The 14,034-nt window shown below is 35.5% G+C and overlaps 1 protein-coding gene across 17 annotated transcripts in view; it reads left to right on the top strand.

Annotated features, from left to right (window-relative positions):
- Positions 1–14,034, top strand: part of LOC123863282 (uncharacterized) — a 691,187-nt gene that overhangs the window by 488,862 nt on the left and 188,291 nt on the right. The window lies entirely within an intron of this gene.

Raw genomic sequence — 14,034 nt, 5'->3', positions numbered from 1 at the left:
TACTTGATAGTCTGCCCTCAAATCCCTTGTGTGTGTGTGTGTGCGTGTGTGTAACAAGATGGCTTTATGAAAAATAGTGTAGATAGAAGAGATAAGTTGGAGAGTAAGTAGAATGATAACCATATTTTGAATGTTCTAAATGCCATAATTTCAAATTCAAAACAGTTACTGTATATGTTCAAAATTGAAAATTAAAAAGTGAATATAAAATCTTAAGTAGTAACTACTTTATCTTAAAGCTATGCCTATAGACAAAAGTGCATAATATACTAAATATAATTGGCCAGGAAAGAGTTACATTGAGTAGTGAACTGCATCCTGCACGGTCAGGGAGTGATATCTCTGGCTAAATATTTTGTAACCTAAATTCATGAGATGTGTATTTTAAAAATATTAGTAACTTCCATCAAATAGAAGGGGTTGATACGAAACTATCAAATGTACCCTACTTCCTTCCTCTGGACCATTGGATTCACCCAGGTGCATGCATAGCAGCCTTCTGCAGTAAAACCAGTTTCTATATGACGCCCTGTCTTTCAACATCATAAAAGGCATCTCATCTTTTTGATAATACATTGTCTGCATGCAGGGTTCCAAAACATAGATCGAATTAAGCGTATGAATCTGGTATTGAGAGAAAGGTAATTATGAGCATTTAGCAAGTGTTTTGAAGAATGCGTTGCTGCAAGGTGGCGTGGCCATGTAAACATGACACCAGCATCTTACGGAATGTACAAAGAAGGGATGGCTCCCGTGCCAGATAAACATTCCTCAATTAACGCTTCCCAATATGTAGTGTGAATGTTCATAGTCTGTGTTGACCGTCCTGAGGCTACTACTTTTAATGCTTCAGAAACTGTTGCCTGTGTATATTCTCCTTCTGGTGGGTCTACGGGTGAAGGTCTGATTACAGGCACATTTCCCCCTTGAATCTGTCTAATAAGCTAAACTGCAACCAGTGAATACAAGATGGAAAGCCTCTTCTGATGAATTAAGCTGCATCCTATAAACATGAGAGAAGGCTTCTCAGGAGTTAAGGTCATAATGAACTCTTTGTATGGGAACGTACAATCCTTATTTTGAATTCCATAATTAGGATACTCGTTTGTGGAAAGTTCCCTATCCAGGATGTTTTTAGTCATAGCTTTTTGGGGAAAGAAGTTATTTTATTGTGAGGTTTGGAATAGGCATTTTGACACCCGTTATCTATTTGCAGGGAAACGATGGATGTTCCCAAAATGAATGTTGTGTTATGTTACCTACTTGTCCCTTTTGCTACTGGAAGATTTACCCTCGCATTGTTTTGTCTGTACTACTCATTTTTTAAAAAAATAATACATATTCCTTCCCATTAGTTCTGCTTACTTAAATAAAATAGAACATACTAATTCTGAATCGCTATGAATAGCCTTATGTATAATTCTTCGAAAAGATTAATGTTCAAATGATTATAATGGTTCTGTTCTTTATATTTATTGTATATTTGCACATATTCTGAAGAAAAAAAGATGGTTACCCATGGGATGGCTTATGTTTGGCCCCCATTTTTCAGGAATATTCATATTTCTTAGGGCAGCCAAAATTCACATCACATCAGCAGTATACAAACCCCAAACACCAGATAACTAGGCTTTCGTAGAAGGGCATATTTTCAGCATATTTTATTATTCTATTTCATGAAGTTTTCTTTTCAGATGTCTTTATCTTGAATTATATTTTTCTTTATGTCAAATTCAGTTTCCTGGGCCTACTTAGAATGCTGATGTTCAAATAGTTAAATAGTTTGCTGAAGCTTTTAAGCCTGGTTCAGTGCTACCTACACGATTTATTCCAATTAAACATTATCCCACCCCCTCTGAGCTGCCTGTTAGGTGGCAGAAGCAAAGGTTGATCCAGGCTCAGGCAGGAAAAATAGGGATGGACTTGGCAGATAGTCTGGTCTACAGTGAGTCTACATCAGGCAGTGGCTCTTAGATCCTTGAACTCACAGGTTGTCCCAAAATAGTGAAGTTTACGCTTTTTGAAATATGGGCAGCTGGCCTTCCTCTTGATGCATACATTACCTCTTTCATCATTGCTAACATTTTCTTTTCCATTTATTATTTTGACCAAAGGAGAGAGGCCTTGTGACATCAGCCTTGTTGTATTCTGTTCTATGCAATATGTATGTACATTTGATTTAAATCATACATGAGTTAGATCCATTCTTCAATGACAACTTCAAAAGCAGTGTGTGCTTTCCTAATAATTTTTCTAAAAATAAATTATTTTTAGTACCAGGTAAGGCTGATAGGTAATGATCTCCTTGACACAGACTCTTAACCTAGAACTAAGCAATGTCCTCTGATCACCAGGCCTCAAAGTATAAGAATTTTCTTTCATTATCAGAAACGTGGTTAGTGTGACTTAAAGCTCCACGTTGTTATTACATTTATGAAATTCAATTCTCTGGCTACTCTTTCTTATTCAAGTTATCTTCCCTTAGAGCTGTGTTACTGCTACACTTTGGGGAAGACTTAAAAGATTTTCTTTGCTCCAGTCACAAGTAGAAAATGTAATGAGAATTCATGTGATAAGTTTTGCATGTAGAAGTAGGGAGAAGTGAGCGGTATATTATTGTTTGAAAACAAGGTCAAGATCAATAAATAGGATCGACATTTGTTAACAAAACATGCTAAGCTACTACCTCTAAACTTCAAACAAAGACAACTGAGTAAAATTATAGAGTGTTTTCTGAAGTCATCACAACAATCTCAAAGGAAAAAGACGCAATCACAAAATCACTAGGCCTGGTGAATGAACCATTTCGTAGTTGGTTAAAAGCTGATGGAAATTACAGGAATGGCAGCAAAAAGCATCCTGAATGTAGGTAGAAATGGAAGGATACTCAACTGGTCAAGTGTAGTAGAATTTCTGTTATCCGGTGGTTGCGTTCGTGATCGAATGTGCACCAGAAGGCATGGTTTTCACATTATGTCAACGCATCTGCTCAGTGGATGAGTAGCGGGTGATGGGGAGGTTGTCTGATAAATCCCAAGAGGAAAATGATAGAAGCCGGGGAAACGAGAGTGAGGAATGTGAGAGAAATATGTTTGAACCTCACGTGTTGTTAAATTTTGAAGCCCTTAAGTAATTCCATCTTTTTATTATTATTATTATTATTATTATTATTATTATTATTGTGTACCATTGTTATTTCTCCTCAAGAACAGGCTGTTCTGTGATTTTTCTTTCCTGTCTTCCTATTTTTAAAAATAGTATCTAACACATTTTGTACTTAATCTCAAGGAAAACTTACAGGGTTTCTTTAAATTCTTAATTCAGTGTTTTTCAAGATAGGGCCAACCGTTCTGAAGAAAGGAACAGAAAATTCCAGGCGTGTTTGAGGTACATAAAACTCTAAAGTACCTGGAACCTAAAGAATTGTAGGCATAGTTTAGGTAACTGTACTGAAAACTAGGAAAGTCAAATTTTGCCTCTTTGTTTAGAAATTCTACTTCTGTAATTTGTTCAGATATCCTCTTTGTGACAAGAGTTTTGACTGTAAGGATTGAATGAATGAGTAAGCATTTTTTATTAAACAAGCTGGACTTTGTTCTACTGCTGCTCTTCTTTTGTTGTTGTGCTGCATGCTTCCAATTCATGGGGTACCCAACATGTTTTCTTCTCTTTAAGAAGTAACCTTTAGTGAAATACTTTCACTTCTAAACAATGTGATATATAGATACAAAGATATTCTTTTAGTCAACAGAGATCTGTGTGGAAATGTTGTCTAGACTATTGGTAAAAATCTTTCCTCCCTGAACAGGAGATGAGGAGTAGTCAGAGTAAAAATATGCCTTCTATTTCCCCACAACTATTTATTGATTTTTTTTTCTAATAAAGAATAAAGGCAAGAAGACACTATAAAAATTATCCAAGATACATGGGCATGTATGACTCACTTTATAATTGTAAAAGTTGGATATCTGAGATTTGGATAAATTATTGCAGTCACAAGTCAGTGTCCTTTAAAACTGGTTAGGGTTATTTGAGAATCCACCCAATGGATCCCTCCTACCCTCTGCAGGGTGCATGGAAGAAACCAGTGAAAGCACCCTTACATATTACATGTCCCTGATTTGTTCACTCACCACTTCTTCCTTCCCATAAGTAGTAGATGTGTTTTTTAGGTTCTGTGTGCAATTTGTCATTTTATTTTATTTAAAGATTTTTTTTATTGGGCACCTGGGTGGCTCAGTCGGTTAAGCACCTGCCTTCAGTTCAGGTCATGATCCCAGGGTCCTGGGATCAAGTCCCACATCGGGCTCCCTGCTCAGCAGAGAGCCTGCTTCTCCCTCTCCTTCTACTACTCCCCTGCTTGTACTCTCTCTCTCTGTCAAATAAACAAATAAAATATTTTAAAAAATAAAATAAAAAATAAACAATTTTTCATTTATTTTTTTGAGAGAGCAGAGTGAGCGAGAGAGAATATGAGTGGAAGGGAGGGGCACAGGGAGAGGGAGAAGCAGACGCCCCGCTGAGCAGGGAGCCCCCGAGCAGGGAGCTCGAGGAGCAGGACCCTGGGATCATGACTTGAGCCGAAGGCAGACACTTAACCGACTGAGCCACTCAAGCCCCCCTGCAGGTAGTTATTTTAAAAATTATTATAAGGTTATCTTTTTTTAAGGAGTCTAGAATGTCTTTCATATTCTTCTTTGGTTTGTAAATCTAAAAGTTTTGGGGAAGGGATATGTGAATTGGGATGGCATTATTACAGTTTGGAAATTTTATTTGATTTTTCATCTCAGGATAACAGTGCCCTTAGATCCTGAAAATTCCACTAGTTGTCTCTGTTTCTTTTTACCCTACTAGACCATATGGACCTTAATCAAAGGAAAAAGTTCAGGCTTTTTCCTGGACTCTTTGCTCTGCTTCACATTTTCAAAACCCAGTAACTGTCACCACATACAGGTGCATAAAGCCTAGTTTAAGAAACAGAGATGAATTAGGATTTTTTTTTTTTTCATTTAGCAAAACTTGATTTTAAAGCAGCAGCTAAAATAACCCCATATCAATCTGTTACATGGAAATGTTATTTCACATTTATATGGCACTTTTTGTCTTCGTTGGGCTAAGAGTTGCAAAATTGACATTCCAATCCACTGTGGTAGCTTAATGCTTTTTCAAATGGTGAAAGCACAACCTTGCAGTGCTAACTAGCTTGTCTGTCATTGCACAATGAACATGGCAGAGACAAAATTAGAACTTCGCGTTTCTAAGTTTTAGCGCGTTTTTATCTGCTTTTCTTTTATATATTTAATTCTCAAATTAGAAGTGCTGTGTGCTTTCAAAATTAATTTAGACCCTCAAAGACACTTGTCCTATGACACACTTAGGCTTACTTTTCTGTGATTTTAAGTGCTTATTTTCAAAAAGTTAAAAATATTCGAAAAGTGAATGAAATAGAATGCCAATAAAAATCTCCAAACTCTGGTCGATTTCTTGTTTTGATAAAATCCTTGTGGGAAATTTGGTACAAACTTTGATGTTCTACTGACGGACCTTATTCCTTGGAATAGACATTATGGTGTATTGCTAAATGTTCTTTTATTGTGTCACGTGAGACTTTACTGCATGGGAGAAAATAGAATATTTTGTTGATATGTTCTTTGAATATTAAAATATTAGGTGGCTACTCTCACAGTCTACCAGACAAAGAAAAGTCTTATCTTTACCCGATCATTCAGTCATATAATATGTAGTCAGATTAGAAATAGAGGAACAACGTGATTGAGTAATGAACCAATGGAAAAATGAATGCATGAATGAAACTTAGAAGCAAAGGCTTTAAAGAAATCATATTAGATATTATGGTTCTATGTTTGAGATATTGTAAAATTCAAATAAAAATGGAAAACCTCCCTACACCACCTGTGAATTCAGTTAGGCCAAATTTCCTCGGCTGTTTTAAACCATAAGCTTCCCACTTCTGCAATATTACACAAAGGAGGAAATTTGAATAGAGAATACAAGACATGGAGAAAAACATTGATTTCAGCACTATTTACATATACCTAAATTGGAACCCCCTAGAGATTTTCCGCAGTTGGGAAAGAGTTAAGCAAATTTTGGTACATTCCCAAGATGAAATTTTACACAGCTGCTTAATTATCAATTAGACAAATAGAAGCATGCGATGAAGGAAACAACATGAGCTTTGGGATTGGACAGACCTATGATTGAATCCTTGTCACTTCCAAAATGTTCAGAATACAAAGGAATTCCTGGAATCTCTGTACCATCTTAGAAGTTCTTTGTAGGATCTTCCTAGCATGATAGACTGCCCATGTTATTGGGTAGTGAGACCCAGATTCAAAAGTGTTCTCTCAGAGAGGCCAATTTAACTTTGAGAGGTGGTATGACAAACTTCAGAATCACATAGGCTAGGATCAAATTCTAGCCATTCACTAGTGGTATGACATTGAGTACACTAGGTAACTTTCTTTGAAGCTCAGATTTCCTGTCAATAACTTGCCAATAAGGAATGCCACTGACTTCATGGAGTCATTGGTATGATAAATTAGCATGGCGTATATCAGCACAGGACTAGGTAGGGATTTGGTGTTGGAATCCGTAGCAATTATTGGTATTCCTGTTGTGGGATCATTGTACTATTGGGAAAAAAAAAAAAAAAAAAAAACCCTCTTCAAGATGATTTTAGTTGTTTATTTTTGCCAAAATAATTAATCCTCAGCATAACATTAAAGACCGATTCTGTGTTCCAGCCAACTGCTTCGCCATTTTTCCTAATACCATTCCTTGCAGAAGCCAGCATTTTGTCACCCTTGCCTGGCCATTTCCCAAACATGCATCAATCCCCACCTTTGAACCTTTCCTCTTTCTCTGCCCACAGGCTGGATATCATTTTTTTTTTTCTCTAACTTTGCCTCTTCTGGCAGTCCTCCTCCTTCAAGGCTCCACTCAAGTGGAGCTTCCTGCTTTGAGCCTTCTCTGCAGCACTCAATATTTATTGCCTCCTTCCCCTTTGTTTTTATAGCACTTTGTATAAAATAACATGCTTCACATCTCCAGGCCTTATAATTTTGTTTGTGTCTGACACTTCCCCTACATATTAAGGTGTTTAAGGACAGATGCCATTTCTCCCCTTATTTTATTAATTCTTTTAGCAACTTAGTCACTCATGCACAGTGGACGCTCACAAAATATATATCAAATTAAATTCAAGAGTGAGTGAAAGCTTAGAAATAACCCAGTGTAACTCTTCTTGACAGGTGTGTACTATTTGAAGGGTCCAATTGGATGTGATTTTTCCAATTTTTTACATATCAAGTAAACATTTATATGAGGTTGGTTCTAAAAAAAAGGCAAAAAGTATTGAGATACTTGACCCCAAATCACTTTTTCCCCTAACTTCATTTGCATTTATTGCACAGATATAAGGCTTATAGGTATAGTAATATGGGTATAATGCTCTTTCTGTCTAGGCTAGCTAATGGACATAGCCTTTGTGTAAATCATGAGCTCTATCCCTGGCTTGCCTATGACAGTGCCTATAATATTTTGGGAAATGTTTACTACTTAAAGGAATGGAAAGGTAAATGCATTGATTAACATGGTATATTTGCAAGACTTATAGATCCTCTTGAAAGAAAATAGACTCAAGATTTCAAACACAGTATTTTATAATTCTTTCTCTGAAAAGGAAGAATTTTTTTTTCTTTAAAATTGATTAATACAAGGGTGGTGGGATTGGGGGAAGGAAGAAAAAAATGAAATCTGACCCTAACATGAATATCAGCTGATTTTGAAAGAGCTCCTAGGTTTAGTCTAATTAAAATAAATGTTTTAGGGGCACCTGGGTGGCTCGGTCAGTTAAGTGTCCGACTCTTGATTTTGGCTCAGGTCATGATCTCAGGTCCTGAGACTGAGCACGAGTTAGGCTCTGTGCTGAGAGCATGGAGTCAGCTTGAGATTCTCTCTCTACCCCCCCCCACTTGCATGCACTCTCTCAGTAAATAAATAAACAAATTAATTAATTAAAATAATTTTATAGCAGCCTGTTCTGTAACTTCACCCACTGATAAGTAATATCAATCAATCCTCTAAAGACAAAAGCTCCCCTTGTAGATTTTTTACTTCTTCATATCTCTACAAATCTGTGAGATATTTTTGTAGGAAATTAATCTCTGAGTGAAGGGGTTAAACTACAAAATTATATATATATATATGTATATATATATATATATACACACACACGCACATATCTTGTATTTTTGTATGTTTCATGTGTGTATATGTGTATATATATATACACATATATAAAATATATGTGTGTATATACAATTTTATATATTTTATTTAAAAACATGTTTATATGTATATAGATACATCATATATATATATACCTGTAGTCTTTTTCTTTCCCAAAGAATTTATACGTGAATTAATGGTCTCTTCCTTCCTGGCCTCCAGATTTTGGCTAAACCCTTGCGTAAAAATATTCTAAAATCGTTTATGATATCCAACTTTCTGACAAGGAGTCAGTATCTTTGATAATCCAGTCAAGGAATCAAAGTGTTTGGTCATAATCTTATGATCTTTAAATATCCTGATTACTTTCTCTTGATATTTCCTATGGAATGAATATTACCAAGATCCAACCCTAGGTAGAGAAGTGACTGGACCTGCCAGAGTTTGACAGAGAAAACCCATCAAAATTTAAAATTCCAAGGTCAGAGTAGACTTTCAAAAATCTTTATTCCTGGTTATATGCAGTGGTGAACTGAAATTTTAAAGATAAATCCATCAGTATTTTGCAAGTCAATGTCAGATCCAGTTCTCTTTTATCAGACATAGAGAAAAATTTGTTTAAATATTACATATTTTTCTTCAAATAGGAAAGAGATAAATGAGTTCATGGATAATCCTAACTTGGAGGTATTATTTGATTCAAGAATGTTCTAGAATATTGTGAAGAACGATCTTGTCTTATGAGCTCTTTCTGTTTCACCGCATGGTGCTTCTCCAGCTCCACCTCCCTGCATTCTCCTCCTGCTCATCTTTATGTGACAAAACTGGATTTCTCACCCCTCCCTGAATATGGATTTTTAGTACTTTCTACCTTGCCATGTTTCAAACCACTTTTAAATATGTAAAATTCTATCATTTCCGCATGGAGACTGGATGATACTTGAATACCATTACAAATGAAATATACATCTAAGCAAACAACTAATATAAATAAATGCTACCTTGTTGGTTAAAAAATCAATTATTAGGTTTAAAAGCCTTTACTAAATAACAACTATAATTCTTTAGGCTAGTTTAATGGTAATTATATTTAAATACATACTTTTAAAATTTATGTTCTGACTCTCTAAAGAGCTAGCCCAAAGAAATTGAAACTATTATTATCACACAAGACTATATGTAATATGCTTAACAAAGGTTTGGGATATTGATGAAATACCATGTCTTGCCAGGACTTAAAAAGAGTCAGGCTAATGTTATTGGACAAAATAATCTCTTAGCACAATAAGAGCAAAATTCACAAATGGACATAGAACTTTTGCCTATTTTAGACCTTTAGTCTACCAGCTCAATATTTAATGAGAAACCCATTCTTAGTTTCTTGAGGACGGATGAGGACTGACAACATTTTTAGATTTTAACAACTCACAATGACACAGATAGGGCATTTTTCTATAAAGTTTCCTAGCCTATGTCGCATGGATCACAGATTAAATATGTATTCCAAATCCTTTGTTAAACATATTTCTGTTGCGCTGAAATTCTTAAAGGCAATCCTCATGACTGAATAATTCATTATTTATTAAATTTACTTGTAAGCTGGGCATACTACAAGATATTATCAGTTAGGAAAGACCTAAGACAAATTACTTTCTAATAAAAACCTACCCTCCTCCCCTCTGAAATTATTGTGGGAAGTCTATTTTGTCTTGTTATAAACAAGTATCTGTGAAACATGATAATTTTTCATACTAGTGGTGCAGGTGATTTTCTATCATGGATTATGAAGATTTGGGGATATTTTTATTTTTACAAACATAAGGTTCCCTAGCATAAATGTGTATATATGTGGTATATATATCATACGTTACAGATGTTTTAGAAATATTGCACATTTGAATGAATACATAGACATCACAGATCACAGGATTCTGGGATACATGTGAATGTAAATGTTTATAAATAGCACTGGAAACTCCAGTCACGTGAATTTCTTCACAAAGCATCTTTAATATTGCAGTAGAGAACAGAGTGTGGGAGCTGCCTAATTTTAGTCCTGTTTTAAAACAATGATAAATTTAACTGGTTGCTTAATATTTAATGACATATTCATAAAATTAAGCCATGTCCATTCAAGAATTTTTCCTATAAAGTTAACTTTCCCTCAGCTCATCAAGAATATGATATAGTAGATTCTGGTTATCTCTGGGTTGGTTGGTTCATCTCTTAAAAGGACAGATTGTTTGTTTTTTTAAATGGTGTTCATCCCCAAAGTGATGACATTAAAAAAGAAAATTTGGGATTTTACATTGCAAGAGGAGCAATAGGATAAGCAGACATATATTGGGATTTCAAAAATTGCCTCCAAGAATGTGGACATTGGAGCTGGAAAGGACATTAGATTCTTCTTTTACAGGGGATCCACAGAGCTGCCTTCCTCTGGATGCCCCAGCCAGTCAATAACCAGTAGTGGACAAGAGGGCAGATCTGCCTTTTGGTTAGATTCAATTTTCTAGGGTCCTGAAATTCTTAAACGTAATCCTCATGACACTGAATATTTTATTATTTATTAAACCAGATTTCTAACTGCTCCAGACTGTTTTTCTATAGCCTTTGTACCCAGTGACTGACTTAAAAATCGGACACATGTTTACCAAGTGAAATACACTTTTATGTGAATTTAATATCTAATGGGGAATCGCTCTTTACTCTGTGATCACCATCTGTCATTCAATAAACACTAAAAGTATGCTTTATTACTATTTGTTTTTTCACTTTTTTTTTAATGAGAGGTATAATTCATAAGGCGGTTACTCACTGAAATAGCCACACATTTGAATAAGATGGCTGACTATTGAAAATAACTTGTTTACTTGTCTATTGACTTAACCAAAGGAGGGAAAAATAAGACATATATGTGGTTAGTTTGTGTATGGTTTTTTGACCCGATAAAAACTTTATTGAGAAGTCTGTCAGACATATACATTCATTTTCCCCAAGATGAATATCTTTGTGATGGCTTTAGTGAAGAAAATTATGCATTTGAATTGATACATGGTGTGTAATTTAAATGCCAAGCTACACTGATTCTTCTGGGTTTTTGTTTGCTCTAAGTTGATCTAACTTTTGAGGAAAGCTCTTTACATCAAGGATTGGCTGTGTCCGTTTTTGTGTTGGGGAGGCTTAACTTCTGCTCTGTGTGCACGTATCTGCTTCTAGGGTAAAGCAAAAGGGGTTGCTGCTCTTAGGTTTCGTTACTTTTCTTTTTTTGTGAGGGGGGGGGGTTTCTTTTCTAGTGCCAGAATCACCTCCCTGTAATACTGCATGTGGAACGTTCCTAATTGGAGTTTGTTTCTCCCAGGACTCTGGCTCCTTAGGGATTTGCCTGCCTGGCTTGATGGAGGTGTTCCAGCTCTGCTTTCTTTCGGATAGTGTTTCTCCTTTATTTTATCTAAATAGAGGATTATATTAGCTAAACAAGATTAAACTTGAGATATGAGTAGGTACATATCTCATCTCTGCTTTTGTTACAGGTCCTTATAGTCCCTGTTTCTGCTTGTAACATAATGTTTTAATGTAACCGTCTTTAAATAGCTACACCTCCTATGAAAACTTTGGAAGAAACCTAAGCAAGTTATTTGAAAGAAACAGGCATTTAAGTGCTTAATTCAATTAGCAACTCATAAAGTCTATACAGATGAGGATGTAAATAGCCTTTATAAGAATTAATTTCATGAAATGAACATTTTGTAGAAGTGAATGTGGAGTTTATAGATCCTTAGGCAAATCTTCACTGTCGGTTGAATTTATTTAAAGAGCTTTTCTGGTCACCTTTGAACCTCAATGATTTCTCCAGATGTACAGAAGTGAACAATGTAAAAATCTTGCTGTTTCAGCAGAACTGATTCCAGCTGGCTGGGAACTGGATCTGCAAGTCATTGGTTACAGCTGTGTTTCGATTTATGTGATGGTTGAAAAAATAAATTACCCGATTAGATGGCTAGAAAGAGGACTCTTTGTTTAGCCCTTGTGTGGGGACTGAAAGTGTTTATGGTGCTGTTTTCTACGCAGTCTTTGCAAAGTAAGCTGGACAAATAGACTTATTCAATGCTCCTAAGAAATGTTGCATATTCAGCTTTAATTCTTTGCTAAAGAAACTATTTTTTTTCTATAATGCTGTCATCCAGCAAATGTTTTAAAGGTTTAGCATTTAAGAGAACCAGTAAGTTTTCTGTCCTACTGAGCACTGCATTTAGGAATGGAAAAGCTGTTCTCTTTTGTTCAATGTGTACTTTAAAACATGTCTTTGTCAGGCACAGGAATGGAAATATGTTTCTCCTAAATTCAAAGCTTTATAATGGCAGAGTGTCTGAACATAAACTCTAAACCTTTTCCTTAATGAGTTATGGCTTGTGGCACATAAGAGAAAATAAATTAATTAAATTGCTAAATAAAGAAATATAATCAAGCATGACTGCAAAAAAACAAAAACAAAAACAAAAAACAAACAAAAAAACTGACAGGCCCCTGGGCCATTTGGACTATGAGGGTTTTGAATTTTTGTGAATATTTACTTTGTTACCAAAGTAAATTTTATAGGGTAGGAAGGGTATTAAACAGCATGTAACTTTTCAGGACAGTGAAAAACAAAATACTAGTAACTCCTGGAGGTTTTGAGCATAGGGTCTTACAAAATACCCTCATAAGAGAATTAGTATACCAATATAATACTATAGGAAGGTTTTTTTTTTTTTTAAAGATTTTATTTATTTATTCATGAGAGACAGAGTGTATGAAGATTTTTAAAGAATTATTTTCCAAGGTAATTTGGGTCCTTGAGTTTCTTGAAGTCAGGACCTGTGGACAGTGAGCAGCTCGGCCAGTTCCACCAAGGCATTAAAAAAATGAATGGGGGGCACCTGGGTGGCTCAGTCGTTAAGCGTCTGCCTTCGGCTCGGGTCATGATCCCAGGGTTCTGGGATCGAGTCCCACATCGGGCTCCTTGCTCGGCGGGAAGCCTGCTTCTCCCTCTCCCACTCCCCCTGCTTGTGTTCCTGCTCTCGCTATCTCTCTCTCTGTCAAATAAATATATAAATTAATTTAAAAAAAAATGAATGGGTAGGTGGCCCTGGAAAAGAAGGTTACAATGATGTGTTTTCATTTTTATTTTCTCAGACACTCATTTTCTAAATGGATTCAACATTTTTTTAAGTTTTTTTTCCACAATGCTTCGTAAAATCCTGAAAAGGGACAGAATTCTCAAATGAACTATAAAAGGAGGCCAACTACTTGATCAGATGATATAATGTCCATCAAGTTCAAAAGCAATTCAGGGTGGGGAAGATCCAGAAATGTATTGTTTTTTTCCAAGAAAATAGGTGATTCTTTATCCATTTCCTTTCTTAAACTAAGATATGTATTATGGAATTTAGGTGTTGCAGAATGAATAACCATAATGTATCCAAAAGGAAGCAAAGGTGGGATTGATCTGCCTTGACTTGTCAGAAGGTTTTGCTGTGTCAGGCTGTTTCCTTGATCAGTGAAAGTATACCCTCTAACCCTCAACAAATCAATACAATTGATTGGAAAGGATGGGAACAAAGCATGAGAATGCAGGATACACTTGAACCTTTACTGTTCAGATATATTTAAATGAGATTTACAATGCTTAGAAGCATTTTCCTCTACTCCCATGTAATGGAAATGTCTTCATCCTATGAAATCGGATGGAAAACCTATGTAATAATGTTTGAGAGTATAGTATAGTGTCATTCTTCATGA

Source organism: Mirounga angustirostris, unplaced genomic scaffold (genome assembly GCF_029215605.1).
Source record: "Mirounga angustirostris isolate CCGP_5_RB_7025 unplaced genomic scaffold, mMirAng1.0.hap1 SCAF_1, whole genome shotgun sequence".
NCBI lineage: Eukaryota > Metazoa > Chordata > Mammalia > Carnivora > Phocidae > Mirounga > Mirounga angustirostris.
Note: the sequence above shows the minus strand (reverse complement) of the source record. Positions and strands in the feature narration are given on the sequence as shown.